Source organism: Cydia amplana, chromosome 21, assembly GCF_948474715.1.
Source record: "Cydia amplana chromosome 21, ilCydAmpl1.1, whole genome shotgun sequence".
Classification (NCBI taxonomy): domain Eukaryota; kingdom Metazoa; phylum Arthropoda; class Insecta; order Lepidoptera; family Tortricidae; genus Cydia; species Cydia amplana.
In genome coordinates this window covers 437217-460799 of record NC_086089.1, presented here as the reverse complement: position 1 = coordinate 460799, position 23583 = coordinate 437217, and the positions used below count along the sequence as shown (strand labels likewise).

General features: G+C 37.2%; 1 long non-coding RNA gene across 1 annotated transcript; it reads left to right on the top strand.

The window, feature by feature from the left end:
• The first annotated feature begins 15065 nt into the window (after nucleotides 1-15065).
• LOC134658042 (uncharacterized) lies at nucleotides 15066-22993 on the top strand. Its single transcript, XR_010097671.1, has 2 exons — nucleotides 15066-15342; nucleotides 22852-22993. It is a non-coding gene; the product is annotated as an uncharacterized LOC134658042 (long non-coding RNA).
• Nucleotides 22994-23583: the final 590 nt, after the last annotated feature.

Here is a 23583-nt window from a genome sequence, read left to right as displayed (position 1 = left end):
CTGATCGAAAAACTGTTACTTCATTGAGTTTTTCTTTATTGATTTTAATGCCATCTAGTGAGTTTCCCTCTAACTGTTATTAATATAACTCGAGTACTAACAGTGATGTGCTTAGGGGTTTCAAGTAATGCGACGAAATAACGCTAGACGGCGTTAACCTCAATTATACATAGTGCTGCAGACATTCTGCAATAGTGATTGACTTTTCACTTCTGCCGGCACTCCCTGAGTGCAACCCGTTGTTTTAGGGTTCCGTACCCAAAGGGTAAAAACCGGACCCTATTACTAAGACTCCGCTGTCCGTCCGTCCGTCCGTCCGTCCGTCTGTCACCAGGCTGTATCTCACGAACCGTGATAGCTAGACAGTTGAAATTTTCACAGATGATGTATTTCTGTTGCCGCTATAACAACAAATACTAAAAACAGAATAAAATAAAGATTTAAGTGGGGCTCCCATACAACAAACGTGATTTTTGACCGAAGTTAAGCAACGTCGGGCGGGGTCAGTACTTGGATGGGTGACCGTTTTTTTGCTTGTTTTTTTCTTGTTTTGCTCTATTTTTTGTTGATGGTACGGAACCCTCCGTGCGCGAGTCCGACTTGCACTTGGCCGGTTTTTTTTTGTTAGAAAGGAGTTCAAACATCATCATCAAACATCAACATTTATTCAGCAAATAGGCCACAAGGGCACTTTTACACGTCAACATGGAATTTACATACAGCAAAAAAAAAAACACATCTACAATTATAAAATACAACTTTCTAAGCCGCAAATATAAAATCAAACTAAAGTATTACATAGAGATGTATAAAGTCTCTAAATGTCGAATTACAAAAAAAAAACGCTATAACAATAGTATTGAAAAAAAAGAACACAAAGATACAAAACTATAATCTAAAATTATTTAGAGATGTAAATGTCTCTAAGTGTCATCATAACTAAAAGATTACAAATATACAGTGTGTAAGTCCAATACGGGCAATAAATTAAACCAGATATAAGAATTTACCCGTCTAATCATTAATTAAGAAGTTTTTTAAAGTTACACTTAATATGACTCCGTAATGAATTTTTTTCACATGTACCAAGCAGCAATGTACTGCAAACATTAAGAAACAGAAGATGACATGACATTACGAGATACGAGCTTTTTATTGTAACTGCTAACAAACGTTGACAGTTACTTTAAAAAGCTCGTATCCCGTAACGTGTTGTGTATTACATTGCGGGCCGAATTATTTTGTATGGTTAAAATTTTCATTGCATTTCTAAGTAAAATGTATCTCAATATACTTTTTAGGTCCTATGCTAACCACCGTTTAAATATTCGCCCGTATTGGATTTACACACTGTATAGTAGTTAATCAAATTATCCTTAGAGATGTATAGGGTCTCCAAGAGTCAAAATCCTGTATACCTAATTACCTAATTAAAACATTCATTAAGTAAGAAAATGACAATAAAAATAAAATAGCATACGAGAACCTAATGATGTGTGTCTGTGTCCATGTAATTATCCTCAAGTTACCTCCAAGGTGGTCCCATATTCATTTGGTCATGGTCTGATGATGGGATGAGTGAGAAATTGAGGGAACTGCTTTGTTAACAAGCTTTTATTAGGTCGACCTGTATGTAACTATGTAATGGAATCTAAGGTAACTAATTTAACCATCTTCCAAGGATCGTAGCGTCATGAAAATTGGTAGCTGTATGTAGTTCTGATGACAATACAACTAGTGGCTCTGTGAGCTGTAGACCTCGCGAGCATAGCTTATTGGGGTGCACGATGACAGCGCCACACAGCGGTTTGATCAATCAACAATACAAAGATTTTAATTTATTAAAAAAAACCGGCCAAGTGCGAGTTGGACTCGCGCACGGAGGGTTCCGCACAATCAACAAAAAATAGAGCAAAACAAGCAAAAAAACGGTCACCCATCCAAGTACTGACCCCGCCCGACGTTGCTTAACTTCGGTCAAAAATCACGTTTGTTGTATGGGAGCCCCACTTAAATCTTTATTTTATTCTGTTTTTAGTATTTGTTGTTATAGCGGCAACAGAAATACATCATCTGTGAAAATTTCAACTGTAGACAGTTGAAATATCACGCTATCACGGTTCGTGAGATACAGCCTGGTGACAGACGGACGGACGGACGGACGGACGGACAGCGGAGTCTTAGTAATAGGGTCCCGTTTTTACCCTTTGGGTACGGAACCCTAAAAATACGAAGTTTAAGTGAAAAAAAAATACAAAAATTTATGTCTTACTGGGGATCGAACCCAGACTTTCTGTGTGCAAACAAAAAAAGCGATTCTTTACAAAATGCGCCATGATAGTTCTTAGCTATGCTGACGAAATTCGGCTACTCATTCTCGAGTACAAACTAAATATCTAAATACCGCCTAAACCAGCAATACAATTTTTCTGCATTTTTTGCCATTTACTATGTAAATATGTCTTTAAAAGAATAGTACATTATTGTCGAGGTTCGGAAGTAGCTACTTGCAGGCTGAGGATTCGTTTTAAACGGACGACCTTGGGAGTCCGTTTAATTGAATCCGAAGCCAGCAAGTAGCCTTCCAGGCGAGTCATATATAGTGCTTTTCTCAAAAATGGTGCAAGAAATAGAAATATTTTACAGAACTTACAGAAGCAACGTTCTAATTTTCCATTAATTTTCACAGAAAAAAATACAACCATTAAAAAAATTAGCTTGTCGCCTTTAAAAAAAAAAGAAGTGTATTTTTCTGCTGAAAATACGCCAACCTATTTGAGACACCTAAATAGTCGCGGTACCAACATTAAGCCTGTAACAGACTATCGCACCGCACCGCGACCTTGGAGCGTCGCACCCATAAGTGAGAGCGAGAAAGAGATATCTGTTTCTCGCTCTCACTTATGGGTGCGACGCTCCAAGGTCGCGGTGCGGTGCGATAGTCTGTTATAGGCTTTATAATAATAAGTGCTGATCATCTGTTTGGCTGTTTAAGGGACCTATGCCTTCATTTGATATGGCCATTTGAAGTTTTAAAAAGTTTGGAACTCGTTAAATAATGGAATTTGTATGCGACATTGCAGTCCCGAAATCGAGACTGCAATGTTTTTAACTTTTTAATTTTTTGAATGACCATAAACTACGCACTTCGCGACCTATTTTTTAACCGGCAACGTCGACTTTGCCGTCCATTTTTGAGAAAAATACTCTTATGATATCGATACGACTATTTGTTTAAGCGCGAGGTATCACAACTCCTCCATTTTAGAAAATTTCCAAAAACGGGATCGACAAAATAAAATTATTTACTTATAGAAACTGGTCACTAAATTTCACAAGAATCGGTTGAGAATTGTAACCTGTAGAGGAGAACATCCGGACATACAAAAGCAAAATGCCCGAGTCAAAACGTAGACCTTCGCTACGCTTCGATCAATAATATGGTACTGTCGAACTGATCTGATGATGGATACAGGAGGTGGCCATAGGAACTCTGTGATGAAACAACGCAACCTAATTGTGTTAGGGGTTTTTAGAATTGTCTTGATGAGTATTAGTTGTCTGTCGTAAGAAAAGTACAGTCAGCGATAAAAGCTTGTACCAAAAATGAAATTTTTGTCAAAAACTTATTATTAATTGCAATTGTATGGACAATTAAATAGTTTGGGTGTTTTAAGCAATTCAAGCATTTACTCTCGAAAACTTGACCTGATGATGTAGACCACAGATGATATATGTGGAATTTCCCTGACATACCTACTCATACGTGGTCGTAATTATTATGACTTAGATACATGTGTAGTGGAAATGACTAAAGAGACTGAGATCAATTGGTAACGAATTTACTTCAACAGGATATTGTATTTGATTATTAATGAATAAATTGAACCTTTATTCGCAATTGGGAAAAAATAGGATAATTAATTAATTACCTATACTTAAATATGATTTTATTTTTATTTTTATATAGCCTATATTGTGTCCCACTGCTGGGCAAAGGCCTCCCCTGTCTTTCGCCACTCGTCACGGCTTTGTGCATGCTCCCGCCAGTCGCCACAGAATGAGTCCAGGTCATTTCGCCATCTCATTTTTGGTCTGCCTCTGCCTCGGGTGATCTGTGGTGCCAATTCGGTCGCTATTTTGGCCCATCTGTCCGGGTGCATCCGACAGATGTGTCCCGCCCAATCCCACTTGAGCTTGGCGGCTTTCACACCCACATCTGCGATACCAGTTTTGGAGCGCAGCTCTGTGTTCCTTATCCGATCGATTCTACGGACTCCGAGTATACTGCGCTGCATTGCTCGCTGGCAAATCTTGAGTCGGGACTTTTGGGCTTCTGTTAATGACCAAGTTTGGGCGCCATAGGTTAGGATAGGCAGAATACACATGTCGACGAGTTTGCGTTTTAGTGCTAGTGGAAGGTTGCCCTTCATTAACGCTTTCATGGACCAGAAGCTCTTCCAGGCGTTTTCGATGCGTCGATCGATTTCCTTGGACTGCCTGTTATCGAAGGATGCTATCTGGCCCAGATAGATGTATTCGTCAACATATTGTATATCCTGCCCATCTACTTTGACCCCACGTTTCGTGCCATTGGTCATTAACTGGGTTTTCGTCCTGTTCATTTCAAGTCCGACTTCAAGACTTGCCGTGCTAAGGTCTTGTAGCATTTTCTGTATATGGGGTGCAGTGTGGGAGAATAACACAATGTCGTCGGCGAAACGTAGGTTTGTCAACCTTTTTTCACCGACGTTAATGCCCATTGTTTCCCTTTAAATATGATAAGTCGCTTTAATAAAGTCATTTAACATCCATTCCCTGAATAATCCTACTCACGCTTAAGGTGCAGGATATTATTTTTCGGCGAATTTAAATGAATTATAATATTGAAATGGAAAAAGTTTGAATACCTTTAGATCTGAGATTCGTTTGTGAGATAAATTTCGCTTTGTGCAGGACAATGAAATGGATAATTATCTTTGTCCATTTTAAAGATATGACGACTTTTTATTGAATAGTCGACTTTGAATAAGTAGGACCATCATAGGGAACAGGAGTTTTAATTGGATCTGGATGTGTTACAGATATGACCAATCAAATCCATAGCCATCCAGATCACATTACAATCAGAACACGCCTCCAGGTACCTACATTGTGGTGTTTAGCGATTTCGATCGAGGCAGCTTAGTTCTCAATTTGATCCAATTGTTCTTGTTTTTGAAATGTTCAATAATCAAATGAAAAGCAATGGAAACAGGTGACTTTGTCTGGAAATTGGAAATCCATTATAGTGATCAGTCTTCATCTCGGCTGTACTTTCTAATATTAAAGGGATCCCTAACATTCGTTAGGTCTGCATTTATTATTTTCTTTTTCTACTCCAGCACTTAAATGTGTCAATTAAATGACTGACAGTGATATCTAAAGCAATGTCATTTGAATGCTTTGTCTATAGGCTCATAAGATGACTGCTAGCAGTCATCTTATGAGTATAATACAACTGCTTTATTTTTTTTAAAGATACAAGTTCCGATCATCTTGATTGAAAGAGGTATGTTTTCATTTACAATAATAACTCTTTTTTTTTAAATAATAACTCAATTTTTTTTAAATAATAACTTTTTTTTTTATATTAACTTTTTTTTTTTTTTTTTTTGCTGCAGCTGTCATAGAAAAAGTAATGTATGCAACAGCTCATAATTGGTTCTTAAAATTCTCGGGTCTTTTTTTACAAAACTCGACTACGTCTCGTTTTGTAACTTCGACCCTTGAATTTTAAGAACCCTTATTATATCACTGTTGCATAAACTACTATTATGAGAATAAGCTAACACCTTGGGGGCACAAACCCAGCCAAGGTTAAAATGAAGATGTAAAAATAAATCAATTTTAACGTGTTTACGGTTGTGGTACAAATATTTACGTTACAGTCTTCTGATTCAGAACGTTTTAAATACGAGTACCAGAAGATAGCCAAACAAGAATGAGGTGCAGGAATTTACTTAATATTAACTTATATTATAATTATACTTATAATATTAACGAACATACTTATTTATTAATGAAATCATGGTCATTAATAGAGAAAAAGATTACTAAGTGGGTATTGGTATACTTCTTGTACCTAATATTGGTACTTTTCCCCCTATTACTGACTAAAATACTTAACATTACATTACATCTCAAAACTTTTTAGGGTTCCGTACCCAAAGGGTAAAAACGGGACCCTATTACTAAGACTCCGCTGTCCGTCCGTCCGTCCGTCTGTCACCAGGCTGTATCTCACGAACCGTGATAGCTAGACAGTTGAAATTTTCACAGATGATGTATTTCTGTTGCCGCTATAACAACAAATACTAAAAACAGAATAATATAAAGATTTAAGTGGGGCTGATTTTTGACCGAAGTTAAGCAACGTCGGGCGGGGTCAGTACTTGGATGGGTGACCGTTTTTTTGCTTGTTTTGGTCTATATTTTGTTGATGGTGCGGAACCCTCCGTGCGCGAGTCCGACTCGCACTTGGCCGGTTTTTCTGGTAGAAAAACTGCGTTGCAAGACTTGCATCTTTTTACATGTAATGTTTTTCTCTCTACGCTCGTGGTTCAATATTAGCATGAGGGGTTTGCCCCCTTTCAACAACTTCGCCCCCTTCTAAAACAAATAACTATTAATCGCATTTATAAACTGATTTCTTCAAGAGCCTAGTTTATGTTGTAGGCGATTAAGTCCCGTTTGAAACATATGTATACTGTAATGCGCTCTTTCGTAACCGATATGGACACCTCTTGCGCCATGGGAAGCAAACCTGCGCCATAATATTTAGATTAGCACCAGCACAAGCAAATATTAACTTATTGTGTGCCCGATGGATTTTCCACCCCTGTTCCCTGGATGATAATTAATTACACGTTTCCATTGAAGCTTTATATAACCTTGCAAGTTAATAATGCTTATCTTCTTACGTAAAATACGGCCCGACTGTTTCTGAAATCGTTGCGCTCAAAACGATATGTCCTTCGATCAATTTTCTAATTACAGGGCAATAATTGGGGCCCGGCGGCCACAAATTATAGGAAAAGAATCAATAACAAATACGGCCCGCGGTTATTTATGCGCAACGAATCATAATTATAGCTCTCACAAAACAGAAAAAACGGCGTAAACTGTTTACTCACCGTGTCGTGCTATAAGCGGCCTTATAGCATAAACAAGGGCTGAAAACAAAACAAACTTAAATATACTTTCGTTTGGAGCTGAATACACCGTCACTAAAGATCAAATTGCGCTGAACACGTTTTTGTACATGTTTCTTTTTATTTCTGGACATCAGCCGTTCCTTCTAATTCATTCCGTATCATCGGCTTTTAGTTTCATGTACCTAATCTTTATTTCCATCATTACGGTCACGATAAAATAAACACGTATAGTCGTATATATTAGTGTGAGTAATATCTTGATTCTGAGCATTAGGCTGATGGGGGTTGAATAGAGGATTTTAGGCTCATTTACACAACAAACGGATCATGCGTAGCCAATCAATCATGCGGCCGGCGAACCCGACGATATTCAATTGTTTTCAGGCACAATAACGTTTTCTTATGCCTAATAAACCCTACCTCAGTGTTTATACGTAACCTATAAGTACCTTTTGAAATCAAAAAACATTGTTTAAAATAACTAGTAGTTCGCCCCGAACTGAGAACTCGCGGTTCTCCAAAAATATCAATTGAATGCAGTCGTCAAAGAATCGAAAACCGCGTACGATTTATTGCAAGGTCAGTGGAGCCCTTAACTGATACTGTATCTGTGGTAAGCCGAAATATTTCCTGTCAAATGTCAAATACCTATATTATGTTTATTTTATTTTATTTTTATCTTGCTAATTATTTCGAAATGGTAAATTTAAAAACGATATTATGAAAGTGTAAGCCGATCACTTTCATTTGATACCAACCTCGACCATACTTTCTTGCAAATAAAATGACCAGAATAGCAAGACACCTCACAAACAGCTTTTTGGCCTTCTAAGCTCTTCTAGCTCAATAACCCCTTGATCGAGCCTGCTCATAATTTAATTACTAAAATATAATGCCCTCGACTACACGTTTAGCCAATTTTATTTAAATTAGAACAAATTTACTTAAGTTATTGTGTATCAAACTATCTTCTGACAGTTCAGCTTAAAAACATCGAAATGCCGGGACGTGCCGCTAGCCAGCCGCGTGTTCAAAGTTGAATGTAAGAACTTCGCTTCGCTTCGCTCGCTCGTTGGAATATCTGGGAGCTTTGCTCGGAAAACATATAAAAACTCAAAAACCGGCCAAGTGCGAGTCGGACTCACGCACGGAGCAGCCTGGTGACAGACGGACGGACGGACGGACGGACGGACAGACGGACAGACGGACGGACGGATGGACGGACGGACGGACGGACGGACAGCGGAGTCTTAGTAATAGGGTCCCGTTTTTACCCTTTGGGTACGGAAACCTAAAAACGGTCACCCATCCAAGTACTGACCCCGCCCGACGTTGCTTAACTTCGGTCAAAAATCACGTTTGTTGTATGGGAGCCCCACTTAAATCTTTATTTTATTCTGTTTTTTGACCGAAGCGTAGCGAAGGTCTACGTTTTGACTCGGGCATTTTGATTTTGTATGTCCGGATGTTCTCCTCTACAGGGCGCAATTCTCAACCGATTCTTGTGAAATTTTGTGACCAGATTCTATGAGTAAATAAATTTTTTTGTCGATCCCGTTTTTGGAAATTTTTAAAAATGGAGGAGTTGTGATACCTCGCGCTTAAACAAATAGTCGTATCGATATCATAAGAGTATTTTCTTTTTGAGACATATTCATCATATCATATCATTTTCATATTTGAATTCCTTCCGTCCCACCTAACTACCTGTCATTGCACGCGGATGGCGTCAAAAGGAAATGTAATGAAGGCACTTAGAGCCAGATACTCGGTTGTGTCTGCCACTATCAGCGCGACGGAAATCGTTTACCTACGATGTATTTTATTGTCTTTTTATGACATTATATGTATTTATTGTTCAATAATTGTATCATTGATCTTACTTTAAATATATGTAAGGTACATTTTACGAACCTGTTCGTAATATTTACTATTAAACCGTTTCGAAATGAATATTATAGTCGAGTTGGGAGCCCATACATTAAAAGTACCCAATTGCAGTTTGGTGTACGAAATCTTAATTCAAGAATTACAGTCGACGAGTGGAAAAAGTACATTGTGCAACGAGGGGGGTGGGTAAGTGAAATTTTGCAAACGATTTTAGATGCACGACAGCCGCAGGTTGTAGTGCGTTAATGACTCGAGTTTGCAATATTCTTACACCCCTCGTTGCACAATGTACATTTTTCAAGTTAAAACTTCTTTAGCGGCGCTGGACACTTTTTGAGGTGGGGAAAAAATTATAAACTCGAGACAGCGTAAGGCGATCACGCGACCGTAAGGGGCGTAAGGCGATCACGTGACCGTAAGTAACCGTCACGTGACCGTGATTTAAATCAATAAAGATAAACTCAATGTTATTTGACATTTATGTTGCGGACTCCTTTTCAAGACTCTTTACCTATGTTCAAATAATTTGACGTTATCATGGCAGTATGTAAATAAACATGTCAATGAAAAAGTGTGATCTTATTTGAGAATGAAATAATATATAATAAATAAATAGAATACCTCCGCTAAACGTATGTATCGTGTTACCGGGCGTCGGTAACATAGTGACGTGAGTTTTCACTTCTATCGGCACTCCCGGAATGCAACCGTTGTTGCTTGTTTTAATTTGTCACATTTACAACCTTGATGCAAGAAAGCTGATCTGAGTTTAATTTTGAATTTGCCGTTCACCGATCACAATGTTTTTCATCACACTTGCAAAGAAAAAACTAAATTTTAAGCGAAAATATTCTTAAATGTCAACATTTCAAGAATTCGTCCGATATATTGTCAGTCTTTGACAGGTTGGGCTTCATTTCGTTCGTTTCTTAAACCCACGCTCGTATTTTAATGCCTTTCATTATGTAATAAATTTTAAATTTATTGGAGACTTGCAAAAAAAAGATCAATATTCAGATTGTTGAAAGATAAATAATAAATAAATATTATGGGAAGATTGTCCCATACACAAATCGACCTTGCCCCACGGTAAGCTCAATAAGGCTTGTGGTGTGGGTAACTACGATATATATTATATTAAAAAATAGATAAATACGTATCCACATAAATACACAGAAAACATTCATAACTCAGGAACACACAAATAAAGCCACATGAACTAAAAGTTTCGACGACACATTGTTTAATAAAGCTATATTTAGATGACAAATCACATGACCGATTTTCATTATCCAGTGATTGGAGCGACTTTAAAACTTGTTTACGTTTACATCGGTTTACAATTTGGCAGTCACATAGCTATTATAATAAATGGCATTCATTACTCTAGGATTGTTATTTTAATACTATATTTATACTATTAACTCGTTTAAACTTTGTGAATGTTCCCAGATATTGTAAGTCACAAATTTTAGCGGCAGTTATAGCTTAAGCGTAGGCGATGACGTTCGATTGATTGGGAGGATTGCCTAGAGATTTAGAAACTTGTTAATTTAGTAAAATAGAGAATATCGCGTTTATAGTGCGCGGGAATAGGTGTTCACTAGGATAACGTAAAGTTACATTATTTATTAAATTGACCCTCAGTCTTTGGCATTAATTCGGTGCATTTAAATTATAGGATATCATGAGGTTGGTTTTAGCTCATCATTTACGTTTTTATATTTTGTTGTCGTGTTTGTATGTGGTCCAAAGTTACACCCTGTTGGGTCAATGCAATCCGACTTTAAGGTACGTAACTTTCTTTACTTTGATCTGGTTATTTGTGCCCATCAGTATTGAAAGGTTTCCTTCACTCAGCACACAGCAAGCTTCGTTGCCTAAACACGGTACTCGACTGAAAAGCTCTCCGTTATATCACGATTGTATAAAATACTTAGTCACATTTTCAACGTTGACGCAAGAAAGCTGATCTGAGTTTCTTTGAATTTTCCGTCGCAATCAATATTATGCTAACCCTGAATAAATCCTGACCATTAAATGTGGAGTGCCAACTATTATGGGCTAAAAGGTTCCCCGAGATAATTGAATCAAAACTTTCCCTTTTGTGAGGGCTTTTGGCAACAAACTTTAATGTCGCGTTTAATATGGTAAGGTGAGAGTTGTCCACGCTACCCTGTGTATTTTTGTGAGAAACAAGCCTGTCCATGTGCCCGGCAAAAATAGAGGAAAACATTTATGGAATAAATTCAGTCAGTAAATAAAACTATATTTTGGACGTTTAAACGGGTTTGTTAGGGTAACCGGATTTTTTTTAACATATCAGTCAAAAATATATCAGTCTCCGGCTAACCATTTATTATTTGTCAACCAGACATAAAACTACAACCATACTCAAAGTCCGTTATACAAACAACCTTCATTTGACTCGAGCATAACCCACCAAGTCTGCAACTTCTAAATAGTAAATACAGCAGAGGTTAATAAACAAATTTAATCTTGCTCATAGCGTTTTTTGACTCCGGTCAATAAAATTTACAGCGATCGTTAAGTCTGGAAAACGCCTTAAAAGGTTATTAACTTCGAATAAAAAGCGGGAAAATACATTCGACAAATCAACTTTATGGAGTAGGTAGCAGTGTGAAACGAAGTTAGAGTCTGTGCGGAAGGAGAAGAGTTGTGGAATGTATTGGGCGCCATACGTTCCACGACTCTTCTCTTTCCGTACAGAATCTAACAATGCTGGCATTCAAATTAAAGGGTTGTGAGTTGTGAGTCAATATAGAACTTGATCAGGCGAGGTGACACCTTAGTTTGAGGCTGACTTGGAGACCTTTAATTCGGTTTAAAGAAATTTCACTTCTAAGACAACTTACAGTATTTACAAGTTACGCAGTAAGCAAGCACTTATGACAGTGTTTAAAAAAAGCGGCCAAGTGCGAGTCGGACTCGCCCATGAAGGGTTCCGTATTTAGGCGATTTATGACGTATAAAAAAAAAACTACTTACTAGATCTCGTTCAAACCAATTTTCGGTGGAAGTTTACATGGTAATGTACATCATATATTTTTTTTAGTTTTATCATTCTCTTATTTTAGAAGTTACAGGGGGGGGACACACATTTTACCACTTTGGAAGTGTCTCTCGCGCAAACTATTCAGTTTAGAAATAAATGATATTAGAAACCTCAATATCATTTTTGAAGACCTATCCATAGATACCCCACACGTATGGGTTTGATGAAAAAAAAATTTTTGAGTTTCAGTTCGAAGTATGGGGAACCCCAAAAATTTATTGTTTTTTTTCTATTTTTGTGTGAAAATCTTAATGCGGTTCACAGAATACATCTACTTACCAAGTTTCAACAGTATAGTTCTTATAGTTTCGGAGAAAAGTGGCTGTGACATACGGACGGACAGACAGACGGACAGACGGACAGACGGACAGACAGACAGACAGACATGACGAATCTATAAGGGTTCCGTTTTTTGCCATTTGGCTACGGAACCCTAAAAATAAACAGTTGCATTTGGACTAAGAATAAGAATCGACCCTAATGGTCTTAACATAAGGTTTAGATTTAATTGGTTAGTAATAGGAACATGCGAGGGTATCTTTTTTGTTCGACTCATAACTGCCAGACTTGTTTACAGGGCCAGTTAAACGAGACATTTAAGCTGTAGTTAATTATCGGTTATCGAAATTACTATTTTATTTTGATTTTTATAATATTATTATTTTAAATATACTTAAGTTAATAAAACTATTTTATCCTATGTATTTATTTTTATCTTTTCTATTTTATTTTATTTATTATTATTATTTTATGAACATTCGTTTATTTTACACTTTTGATAAAACCAGTGTACCTCTGTGTATTAATTGGACTGAAGTAAGCATTTCAAGCCTTTTTAGGGTTCCGTAGCCAAATGGCAAAAAACGGAACCCTTATAGATTCGTCATGTCTGTCTGTCTGTCTGTCTGTCTGTCTGTCTGTCTGTCTGTCTGTCCGTCTGTCCGTCCGTATGTCACAGTCACTTTTCTCCGAAACTATAAGAACTATAGTGTTGAAACTTGGTAAGTAGATGTATTCTGTGAACCGCATTAATATTTTTACACAAAAATAGAAAAAAAAACAATAAATTTTTGGGGTTCCCCATACTTAGAACTGAAACTCAAAAATTTTTTTTTCATCAAACCCATACGTGTGGGGTATCTATGGATAGGGTCTTCAAAAATGATATTGAGGTTTCTAATATCATTTTTTTCTAAACTGAATAGTTTGCGCGAGAGACACTTCCAAAGTGGTAAAATGTGTGTCCCCCCCCCCCCTGTAACTTCTAAAATAACAGAATGATAAAACTAAAAAAAATATATGATGTACATTACCATGTAAACTTCCACCGAAAATTGGTTTGAACGAGATCTAGTAAGTAGTTTTTTTTTAATACGTCATAAATCGCCTAAATACGGAACCCTTAATGGGCGAGTCCGACTCGCACTTGGCCGCTTTTTTTTCACATACATAGTATTTTTAATTAAGTCTAACTATAAACGTCTTAATAATAACTTATACGAAACGCTATTATATTATCAGTTAGTGCAAAGCAATATACAAGTTCCTTTTGATCAATATTACCTATTTATTTCCCTGCAACCGTACCATTCACTGCTAAAGATAGCTCCGTACATTAGTTCTGTCAGCGTTCAATTATAGCGTAAATATCAAAAGAATTCATTTCCTTTTGGCCTATTTCTGGGAAAAAGAAATATTTTTCCATTTATTGCGCTCCATGTAAATTATTTTTTTCTTAATAATAGCAAGCGTATTTTGTGACCTAAATAACTTAGATTACCTATTTCAAATACAAATAAAAAGTCGCGCTCGGTTGAAATCGTTTGCTGAATAGCATCTAAGTCGCCTTGACTTAGTATGGGTCCTTCAACTACACTTGTAGACACTTTGGACCGCAACAAATAATGATCTAATATAATAAGTTTTTCTCAAACATGCAATGAAATGTCGTCGCTCCGGGCGTTATATCAGGCTTCGAAGTATCACGTTTAGGGCGGAGCAACTTCAGAGAACTGTAAAGGAATTTCATACGAAATTGAAGGCCTAGGCCGGGAAGTAATTTTTTTTTTAATTCTAATGTAAACATGGGGTCTGTGTCCATGAACAGACTAAACAGCCGAATTATATTTTTTTTTTTATATTTTTGGTGAATAAATGGTTATCGGACCAAAATATCCGTGTTAACGCCTGTTATACACGAACATACTGATATTAAGAATACGAATTTGTATGATTCCATGTGCTGATGAATAAATTTAAAATTTAGTCTATACGTAAGTCACCAGAGACCATAGACAATATTTAAAATCCTCTGCATTTATTTTATTTATAGAAATTGAGATTCTTATTATCAGATTGTGTATAATGGCCCTAATAAGGTCTATTCGAACACTACACACGCGAAATACGGACGACATCCGTAAAAAAAAAACAATTATGGCGGGATTGGAAGGAAAATTAAAAAACTTTTGTTGTGAAGTTGGATTTTTATTATAAAGATTATAAATTTGTTTTTTTGAGTGGTGTATTTTTTTATTTCATTGCATGTTTGAGAAAAGCACTATACATGCCTAGCCGTGAAAAGGTCTTGCCGGCTTCGTATCACTATCCGGCCCCCCTACGGTCGGCCGGCTATACCTACTCACCCGGCAAGCCCTTCTTTCCCGGCGTCTGCAGTAATGTACTATTTTGTCAAAAAAATCATTATTGATACAAGCTTTTCTCGCATATCAACAGGCAACTCATACTCATGGAGACCATTCTAACACATTGTATTGTTTTATCACAGTTGTTTGTTTGTTTTATTAGGGTTCCGTATCCAAATTGCTAAAAACGGAACCCTCATAGATTCGTCATGTCTGTCTGTCTGTCTGTCTGTCTGTTTGTCTGTCTGTCCGTATGTCACAGCCACTTTTCTCCGAAACTATAAGAACTATACTGTTGAAACTTGGTAAGTAGATGTATTCTGTGAACCGCATTAAGATTTTCATACAAAAATAGAAAAAAAAAATTTTTGGAGATTCCCCATACTTAGAACTGAAACTCAAAAATTTTTTTTCATCAAACCTATACATGTGGGGTATCTATGGATAGGTCTTCAAAAATGATATTGAGGTATCTAATATCATTTTTTTCTAAACTGAATAGTTTGCGCGAGAGACACTTCCAAAGTGATAGAATGTGTGTGTGTCCCCCCCCCTCTAACTTCTAAAATAAGAGAATGATAAAAATAAAAAAAATATATGATGTACATTACCATGTAAACTTCCACCGAAAATTAGTTTGAACGAGATCTAGTAAGTAGTTTTTTTTTATACGTCATAAATCGCCTAAATACGGAACCCTTCATGGGCGAGTCCGACTCGCACTTGGCCGCTCTTTTTAGGGTTCCGTAGCCAAATAGCAAAAAACGGAACCCTTATAGATTCGTCATGTCTGTCTGTCTGTCTGTCTGTCTGTCTGTCTGTCTGTCCGTCTGTCCGTCCGTATGTCACAGTCACTTTTCTCCGAAACTATAAGAACTATACTGTTGAAACTTGGTAAGTAGATGTATTCTGTGAACCGCATTAAGATTTTCACACAAAAATAGAAAAAAAACAATAAATTTTTGGGGTTCCCCATACTTAGAACTGAAACTCAAAAATTTTTTTTAAATCAAACCCATACGTGTGGGGTATCTATGGATAGGTCTTCAAAAATGATATTGAGGTTTCTAATATCATTTTTTTCTAAACTGAATAGTTTGCGCGAGAGACACTTCCAAAGTGGTAAAATGTGTGTGTCCCCCCCCCTGTAACTTCTAAAATAAGAGAATGATAAAACTAAAAAAAATATACGATCGTACATTACCATGTAAACTTCCACCGAAAATTGGTTTGAACGAGATCTAGTAAGTAGTTTTTTTTAATACGTCGTAAATCGCCTAAATACGGAACCCTTCATGGGCGAGTCCGACTCGCACTTGGCCGCTTTTTATTGTATTGTTTTATCACAGAGTTCCTATAGCCTCCTTTGTCCACCATCTATTATTTATTATTACAAAAAGTTAAATATCAGCCATAACAGTTATAAACTATAGCACTGTACAATTCAAAAGATAACAATAGTTATTTGTACAACAAGTGATCAAAGTTTGATATTTCTTCGAGTGCTTATTTTGAGTCCCGTGCAAGCGAAAGATTCTATAATCTAAATTAGAATCTTGAGCGTAGTAAGGGACTCAAAAGCGCACGAGATGTAAATAACTTGGATCTCGTGTAGTACACAATATTTTTTTACCTCAGCGCAGTGAGAACATACCTATTAGACAACTTGAAAAATATAATCCTTCTTCATCACTTAATACCTGCACTCATGTTTTCTTAAGATATATAAACAATTAAGTTTAATTACCGCAATGGCACACAAAAACAAAACGTAATAATAAATTCCATTAAAATAATATAGAAATAACAAACATTAACTGACACTTCAATCGACAACTTTTTTTGTAAAAAAAATCTTTGTAAGATACGGTCCGAATTGCGGATACGTACTATTTGTCAACTATGGTAGAAATTCTTAAAAGTAAAATAATTAATTTTGCGTGATGATCTGTGTATTTTTTGAGTTCGTTATTTTAATTATACAATAAAATACCTAAAATATAGTATTTTATCAGTTTTTATCAAATCTTAAACATTATTTTTATTTATTAATTATTAAGAATTCATACTCGTACCTACATGGTTTGGAACGATGCGGTCTGAAGTTTTTCGGGGGTCTATTATAAACCGTGAATATACTGTTGAATGTCGTTTAACTTTTTTTCGTCTGTTTCTTTTTGCTAACAGTGTGAAAGGGACAGAGAAAATAGAACCCAAGTATTTCGAACTTTTATTAGACCCCGCATGTTGAAATGACATTTGACTATAAAGGTCACTTGAATGTCATTTAGTCTCACTCAGTGAGCAAAATCGCATTTTGCTCACTGGTTTTAAGAATCAAAGTACCCTTGTTCGAGCTGCTGAGGTGAAAATAATATTCTACCTAGATGGTGGTGACGGTGGTGGTGGTGGAGGTGATCGATTCACCTCACCATCATCAGATCAGCTTGATGTGTATCAAGCTCAGTCAATAACGGGAAGTGGGTCTAATTTAACATGCAAGATTTGACCCGAATAACGAATAAATTTCTTGTCGGACTGTACTTAATGTGTACAGTGAATAATAATGCCTACCAAAATAAATATCCGAAGTAACGGCCGGGCCGTTTCGGCGTAAGGCGCCAGGTAAGTCTGAATCTGAAGTGTCCTCCGCTGAAGATCGGTCCTCCGTACCCACGAGCCTGAATCACTCTTCACTAAAGGGGCCCACTGATTACCAGTCCACCGGACGATATCGGCCTGTCAGTTGTTCGGAACTGTCAACTTTTTGTTCTAACTGACAGGCCGATATCGTCCGGCGGACTGGTAATCAGTGGCCCTTTATCGAGAGCTTGCTAACGATGGCTCTGCTATTAATTCATTTTCCTACTCCAGCACTCTTATTTGTACATTAAATGACTGCCAGTGAGACTGAAATCAACTTCGTAAGAAATGCGGCGTACAGGGCCCCGGCGCAGTGTTCTTAGGATCCTAACAGCAGTGTTCTTAGCAATATTCATACAATATTATGCAATTGTTTTTTCTTTAATTCTGATTTCTAGGCAAAGATCTACTAAACAATTATTTACTTTGATTTTATTTATAATTTCAGGTGTTTGCTATTGCGTGCAACAGGTACATAATAAGGGTACTTAAAATTCAAGGACCGAAGTTACAAAACGAAACCGAGTTGAGTTTTGTAAAGCCGGGCCCGGCAAAATACTATTAGCTGTAGCAACTTTCGAACACTTGATTCGCGATATTAAATACTGGGGTTAAACATTAAATATTCCGTTATTGGCTCGAACCCTTTTAGAACCCTTTCAATATTGGTTTCTTTGTGTAGGCAGGTGAAGCATGTTTGATGTAGTAAATGCATTCCTATCATATTTAATTGAATACATATCGATCAGTCCGGTGTTGTTGCATTACTTAAGTATCTTTTATGATATGCATTTAAGACCCTTATTTAGCGTACATTCTGAGTGAGGTATATCCATTTTAGGTACAGATATACGAGTATTTTACTTTGTAAGCTGTCCTCTCGAATCCCCATGGCTCCGACATTTTGAAAATTTTCCAATAACCGAATAGAAAAAATCTTAATATTTATCAAAACTGCCCACAACAAAAAATCACGAGCCAAGCTGAAACGGTGACGTGACGCTTCACGTTTGCGCGGTTAACGAGAAAATACATTATTTCCCATAGAAAATTACATCCAATTGAACATGTATTCACTAGACGATCATCAGGGCAAACTCAATAATAATTGTTATCACGATGTGGTAAAACGGATTAGATGAATCCGTTTCTATTAGGGTTCCGTAGCCAAATGGCAAAAAACGGAACCCTTATAGATTCGTCATGTCTGTCTGTCTGTCTGTCTGTCCGTCTGTCCGTGTATGTCACAGTCACTTTTCTCCGAAACTATAAGAACTATACTGTTGAAACTTGGTAAGTAGATGTATTCTGTGAACCGCATTAAGATTTTCATACAAAAATAGAAAAAAAAAACAATACATTTTTGGGGTTCCCTATACTTAGAACTGAAACTCAAAAATTTTTTTTTCATCAAACCTATATGTGTGGGGTATCTATGGATAGGTCTTCAAAAATGATATTGAGGTTTCGAATATCATTTTTTTCTAAACTGAATAGTTTGCGCGAGAGACACTTCCAAAGTGGTAAAATGTTTGTTACGTTAGGTAGTAACTTTATGTCTGAATTAGTTTTAGAGAGATGCAAATAAGTTTCGTTACTAATAATAGTTAAAGCGGACCCAGAATCTAAGAGGCCGTACATTTCAAGCTCAGGAGTAATAGTTACTTTAATGAATGGTCGAGGATCGACCGTGGGTTTTGAATTGAAAATTGTTGCAACCTTATAAGTGTTAAAGAAATGACGAATGGTCACGAGCCAATTTTTCCAATCTGAATTCTCGTGTCGTGGTGTGCAACAATTTTCATCTATCCGTTTTTTGGAACCGTTTCGACAGACGATTCGATGGCACTAGTTTCCTTCTTCTTTGAGGGATTGCACTGCGGGCAGTCAGGAAAACGGTAACCTTGAAGGCCACACTTAAAACAGATTATAGTACGCTCTGCTGTACATTCCCTCATTGAATGCGTATTTACACGGCAACGGTAGCAGTACTTGTTGTCTGTAACAGCTGAAACGTTAAGCGTTTTATTGAAGCTAGGTTTAGCGAATGCTTGTGAGTAGCTTGCAGTGGGCTGGGTCTGGTAGTTAGTAGGGCCGGCCCTTGGGCTACTCTTTGTAATGTCCTTCCTAGGCTGGTAGGAGTACTCCGGAGCTAGTGTAGTTGAAGTAACCGCAGGTGGTTCTTTAAAATTGTCTGACCGAGCTTTAATTTGTTCGTAGTTCCTACAAAGGGTGCGCAAGTCTGCAAGCGAGCTTAAGTTGGGACAAGTAGCAAGAACGCTCGAGTAACAAGGGCGTATGTTATGCAAAATAATCTCAAGGCGTTCTTTTTCACTGGGCATTGTGTCTAATCTACTAAACATGCCATGCATGATCGCTAGGTAAACAGTGATTGACTCCGTAGGACCCTGGCTACGATTACTAATTTCCCTACGCATGAGATAATCAAAATTGGCTGCATCGAAATCACTTTTTAGCATAATCAACAAGTCCTCCCAGGAATGAACAGAGTCCTTAACACTGCGATACCAGTGTAAGGCATCCCCGGTAAATATTTCTGTAGCCAATGAAAGCATCTTCTTATCATTAACATCTTTAGCAAGGCGGAACTCTTTAGCGCGTGCAATAAAAGCTCGAACACAAGACTTGCCGTCATATTTGAGTTTAGATATATCTGAGCTTAGACCGCGGTCACAAGTAACCTTAATATTATAATTATTTATACCGTCTGCATTTGAGGCTTCAGCGTCAGTGGGAAGTTCGTTGGAATCGTCAGTTAAGTTACCTTGGGCTGAAAAGCTAGGAGTAACTTGGGCTGTATTGCATTTGATAGAAGCAGGTTGAGTGACAACCTGAGGTAATAATGCCAAGATTTCCTGAAGGGACGAACATTGTTCGTTATAGAACTGCTGTGTCTCGTGTAGCAAGGCTGATTTTTCAGGTGCAGCTTCAAGTAGACTAATTCGATTAAGCCTGTGATAAATGTGGTTAAGGTAAGTTTGGGTACGTTCGAGTAAATTCTTTTGATGGGGGTCTTGTTTGAGACAAGCTACGTTAATTGCCGCTTTAGCTAAAGTGTGTTTTATACCGGCGATATCATCATCAAACTCATAACAAGAATCGAGAATATCCTCTGCTGGATACCTAATCGCAAGCTTAGATATTTGCTGCCTTAACTCCTCCACCTTATCCTTAGGCTCCTCTGCCCGTATTTTTACCTCGTAAATTAATTCTGACTTAGTCAACTGTAAGTACTTAATTGGGCGAAACATTCTGGTTTTTTTTTTTTACTATATAAGTGTAGGTAAGTATTGCAAAAATCAGATTTAGTATATAGTGAGCGTGATAAATACTAGGAAATGAGACTATGAAATTACAGCGATTGAATAATCCTTAACTAAAATAATGACACCTTATATAACTACGTATTTACTAATCTGCGACATGCACACACCAACACCAATAATGCTGATAAAAAGAAAACTTACCAACCCTCAGGTAGACCCAAAATCTAAAACAAAACAGTTGGGCGCCAAACTGTCACCTAAGAATATCACCTAACCGTATATTACCTGGGGAGATATTGTTGGGACGTAAATAATCAAGAATATTTAAATCTTAATAACAATTTATTTAATTTACCCTAATACTAATATACACTATCTCGTTTAAGTTTAAAGATAAGGTTAAATTTTCTAGAAGTAAGTTGTAGGTATTAAGTTTAGATTAAGTTTGAGTCTAGCAATTAAGTTTTTAGCTTAAAGTAGTAAAGTAAGAGTTATTTAATAAGTTAAGGCTAATAATTATACTAGAACAAGAGTGGGTTCGAAGCCTAGATTCTGGGTCTGTCTACTAGAGAGTTGGCCGGTCTTCTAGTACAATACCCCACGTCCCTCGGATGTGCGTAGCGTGGTGGAGTTTGACTTAAGGCCAAGAGACGAGGCGCAGCCAAGGTCAAGGTCGCCCAAGGTCGACACGGAGGTAGCTCACGACGGTAGCTGAGCCGTCGGAGGTAGCGCTTAAGGCTTCATCAAGCCCAAGGTCATGGTGGCAAAAATGCCAACCCCGTAGGGAGTTCCTGGAACGCGTCCAATAGTAAAATTAGGCCTGTGTTCAATATTCGCCCTGGACTGGTAACCATCACACGCTAGCACTAACAAGGGTGGGTATTTATTTACAATGAAGCAATCATTGAGTGTGATGGGCAGTCCAGGTACATGAGAAAGCGGTGCGGTGAAACGAGCATCAGATACTGGTACAACTATACCACAGTATGGCAAGACAAGGTACTAATATAATTAAAATAGCGGTTTGAAAATAAATTGCGCAAGCAAACCCGCAGATAACGCTAGTATTAGGTTGTAGCAATATCAGATACTCGTAACATTACAAGAGGAAATCGGTGCAGCACAGTAAAATAGTGATTATATTTATGGTTAAGCGAACCTTTCCTTATAAACAACGCCTAAATGTGTTGCGAATTAAGCAGATATCTTTTATGTTCTAATAACAAGCGCTGTAGCACATCTTAGGTATTATTTATAAGCAAAAGCAATACGCAATTAAATCGGGCAAAATCATCTTGCGAAGAAAAAGCGGAAAAGAAAGAAATAGAAATGTAAGGATAGAAGAAACAAACAGCCCTTTTATGCAGGAGAAAAGCTTATGGTCTAAAATTATGAAATTAGTATTATTTCTACAGCACTACTGATTCACATTAATCAATACAAATAATTCCCACTATTAAACATGAAGAAATTTAAATGAAATGTATGGATAGCCTCGAATATTAACACGTGTACAATCTAGACAAAGAAAGTCCAAAGGTTACAGCTAGCGGTATTTCTCGGTTGCTACGTTACATCAATTGGCTAAAACAACTTAGGCAGGTTAAAATGATTAATGCAACACTTACCCAATATGGGATTCACTGATTTTAAGGAATAATTTAATTTTTAATTAAATATAAAACACGTCCGCGCAGTAGCGATCGCTCCGCGGACAGGATTTAATATAAAGGGACGCAGCCTGTGCGTAGCAATGCTGGGAGCGGAATGCCGCGACCCGCGGCGCCCGCGAGCGCGGGGACTCCCGCGGTGCGCGACGGAAGGGCGAGGTGACCAGCGGCCGGGACCGGTCGGTCGTACGTATATATAAAATACCTATCACAGCGTAGGATATCTGTCTGTGCGTTGAAGAAAGAAATAGTTATTTTATTATTAAACGTATGAGAGTATAAGTCAAAATTAATAGTAGGTTACAAAATATAAGTATTTGTTTACTATAAATACAAATACTTTTATTATTCAATGAGCGTAAGTAGGTATAAAATAAAGGTATCCTAAGGCGGCAAATAACTTTGTGAGCGTTAACTATTTTACATTCACGTTATTCGTGACAGTGTCCCCCCCCCCCTGTAACTTCTAAAATAACAGAATGATAAAACTAAAAAAAATATATGATGTACATTACCGTGTAAACTTCCACCGAAAATTGGTTTGAACGAGATCTAGTAAGTAGTTTTTTTTTTAATACGTCATAAATCGCCTAAATACGGAACCCTTCATGGGCGAGTCCGACTCGCACTTGGCCGCTTTTTTGTACAAGTAGGCATTGATAGTATTAAATAATTGGAAGTAAATAATACATTTTATACATGGACCCATCAGTGGTTTTAATTAGGTAATTTCATGGTGTAACTTACCTTTAGCTTTTAATTCATCATGACATCTTTTGACGACTGGTCTGGCCTAGTGGGTAGTGACGTGGGTAGAATCATACCCAGATAAGTAATTAATGTAATAACATAAGTATAAAATAATAAATATTAGCTTTTAATCTTATGCCTTGAACATAAGTATCAAAATGCGTTTATTTTAAATTATGTACCTACACATGTGCCTGCACTGCACCTCCTAGTTATAGTTTAGTTTTAAGAAACATTTGCTGTGCCCTAACAGGGTTCATGTGTGAACTTACCCTGATGTAATATCTGTCCTGTACTCATACCACATGATTATTATGCAATAAATTATGAATTATGAATTATTATGAATTATGACCCTGCCTGTGAAGCCGCGGTCCTGGGTTCGAATCCCAGTAAGGGCATTCATTTGTGTGATGAGCGCAGATA